The 3,164-nt window shown below is 55.1% G+C and overlaps 1 pseudogene; it reads left to right on the top strand.

Annotated features, from left to right (window-relative positions):
- The first annotated feature begins 116 nt into the window (after window positions 1-116).
- LOC123141501 (cyclin-F2-2-like) lies at window positions 117-1,492 on the top strand (annotated as a pseudogene).
- Window positions 1,493-3,164: the final 1,672 nt, after the last annotated feature.

The raw sequence follows: 3,164 nt of genomic DNA, 5'->3' as shown, positions 1-3,164 counted from the left end.
CCTATACTATACCGGGTAGGAGTCGGACACCATCGAGTCGGCGGAACAAATGCACTGGAACTATATATACATACATACACATAGCGCATAGCGTTACAGACGCCAGCCCCCTCCCCCCTCCCACGCCACCAACGCCGTACCCAGCGCACAATCTACAATCCATCTTCCGTCCCTACTCCCAGCGATCGAGATGATGCATTACGCCGTCGCCATGGATCCCTACGCGGGCGCCTTTGCTCGACCTCCGCCTCCCAGCTTCTTCGGCGTCGGATCCTGCGCTCGGGCCGCCAACAGGCCTGCTCGTCGACCTCCGCCTCCCGGCTTCTTCGGCATCGGATCCTGCTTTCGCCCAGCTGCCGACGTGCCAGCTCGTCGACCTCGGCCTCCCGGTTTCTTCGGTGCCTGCCGTCCCAGGGTGCTCCCGCCAGCGCCGTGCGAGGTGCCCCTGCCACCAAAGTTCTCAAAGCCTGCGGCGCCGGCACCAGCGCCGGTCTCCTGCGTCGCCGCCGCCTCCACAAAGCTTCAGCGGCTGTGCCCTGACTACGAAGACGACATCGACCACAACCTCCGGTTGATAGAGAAGAAACGCCGAGGAGCGGCTGCTACCGGACTACTTGAAGAAGGTGCAGCAGGATCGGGTGAGCGAGGCAGCGCGCGCCTCCCTCGTCGGATTGATGGACAAGTTCGTCCAAGACCATGATCTGGCCGACAGAACGCTCCACCACGCCGTCGCCTACGTCGACCGGGTGCTGTCGGTGCGAGCTCTGATGACTGACAGCGGCTACGAGCTACGCCTCCTGGGTGCCGCAGCCGTCTTTGTCGCCGCCAAATACGAGGACCGGAAAGCCGTGTGGAAGCTGAAGGCCGACCAGATCGCCAGGTACGGCGAGTTCGCCGCGGGCAAGGAGGTGCTCGACATGGAGCGCGAGATGGTGGAGGCGCTCGGGTACCAACTCGGCGGCCCCACGGCGCACACCTTCCTGGGCCACTTCATGAGGTACGCCGAGGGGGAGGACAAGACCAAGATCCTGCCATTGGCGACTCGCCTCGTCGATCAGTCTCTGCTCAACTACACGTGCCTCCGCATCTTGCCGTCCGTCGTGGCGGCGTCCGCGATCTTCCTCGCGAGGCGGACCCTGAATCCGCCCGACGTCCTGGCGTGGAACACGGAGCTGACGGAGATGACGGGTTACAACTGCTCGGACATGACAGCCTGCATGCTTAATATGTTCTTCTTCTCGCGCTCGCTCATCTGTAGCCCTCCTTCTTGATCATCGAGGAGACTCACCAAGACAGAGCAGTTTTGTTACATGTCAACTGTATAATCTTGTGGAAGTTCCTTGTATTGTTCATGTATACCTGTCTGAAATCAGTATGCATGTATCGTCTGTGTTTATCATGCATGCGTGAACTTGTGATGAACACATTGTCATGGCTTTTGATTGCTAGTTCTTTTTTCCTCCAAATAACCAATTAAACATCTAACATTTCACCGCACTATTGCAAAAAAAAAAGATTTTCTTCGAGGGAAGGCCATCATGGTAACTTTTGTTTATTGACAAAAAATTTGCCTCGTCAATCAATTAACCAAAAGAGAAGGGCTTATTTAATTACATTGTTTTCAGACATGCACGCCCATTTAATTACATTAAAATTAGAACAACAATGTTCAAGCCCACACTAAACCCTGTAACACATAGTGTCGAGCCCACTTTGCCGACGGCGTGCCAAACACAACAACAAACGCCAACCTCACAAACACACGACAACGCGAGGACCCCGCTATGCCTATCAAGCCCGCCTTCGACCACTTTTTGAAAAAAGAATCCGTGATGGCAAACCCGAGACTCTTCGTGGTAGTGAAGAGGCAAGCAGTCCACACGCCCTCTGTTGGCCCGAGACTCTCCGTCTTGCCTTCATCGATGAGTATGCCGATTCCATTGTCTTTTTCAGGACCATTAAAGAAATTTGAAATTGCCTTGAAAAAATATTTGAAGAAGATGACAGTGTACAGTGATATTGGTTAGCCTTAAAGCAAGAGATCAATCTGTTCATAAAATGAGGGAGAGACACAAAGGCCGTGCTAGCGCAACGTGGCATTGAGGCATGGAGCCACACCATCACATTGGGTGAGATGCTGCATCGTTTTGGACGAATATCAGTATCAGTTGGTCACGGCGATACTGTAAGGCCAACTCCAACATACGACCCCATCCGTGTCTGTCCGTTTGGGTCAAAACGTACAAACGTCCTGGCTCAACGCACGACTGCATCCATATTTTTTGTCTTTTTGGCGTCCGGCCCGCTTCATTACTATGCAAACTTCGGTCTGGTTTGCATCCACACGGACGGCGAATGGACGCTCACGGTCGCTTCACGTCCGCTTCAGGGTCGCGTGACAGCCGCCCACTTACCACCCGCCGTCCACATTTATGACGCACACATGGCGGCCCCGCCTGGCGCCATCCTTTTTAATGTGGAAGCTATGGAACGGTGGGAGTCCACACTGTTGGGGAACGCAGTAATTTGAAAAAAAATTCTACGCACACGCAAGATCCATCTTGGTGATGCATAGCAACGAGAGGGGAGAGTGTTGTCCACGTACCCTCGTAGACCGATAGCGGAAGCGTTATGACAACGCGGTTGATGTAGTCGTACGTCTTCACGATCCGACCGATCCTAATACCGAAAGTACGGCACCTCCGCGATCTGCACACGTTCAGCTCGGTGACGTCCCATGAACTCTTGATCCAGCTGAGTGTCGAGGGAGAGCTTCGTCAGCACGACGGCGTGATGACGGTGATGATAAAGCTACCGGCGCAGGGCTTTGCCTAAGCACTGCAACGATATGACCGAGGTGGAAATCTGTGGAGGGGGGCACCGCACACGGCTAAAAGCAATCAACTTGTGTGTTCTAGGGTGCCCCCTCCCCACGTATATAAAGGAGGGAGGGGGGAGGCCGGCCGGCCTCTCTAGGCGCGCCAAGGGGGGAGGAGTCCTCCTCCTAGGAGTAGGACTCCCCCTTTCCTAGTCCCACTAGGAATAGAAGGAAGAGGGGGAAAGAGAAAGGAAAGGGGGCCGCCCCCCTCACCCAATTCGGATTGGGCTTGGGGGGGCGCGCCCCCTCCTAGGCTGCCTTCTCTCCTCTCCCACTAAGGCCCATT

The sequence above is a fragment of the Triticum aestivum genome, chromosome 6D (assembly GCF_018294505.1).
Source record: "Triticum aestivum cultivar Chinese Spring chromosome 6D, IWGSC CS RefSeq v2.1, whole genome shotgun sequence".
Lineage (NCBI taxonomy): Eukaryota > Viridiplantae > Streptophyta > Magnoliopsida > Poales > Poaceae > Triticum > Triticum aestivum.
This window is presented reverse-complemented; position numbering and strand designations above follow the sequence as displayed.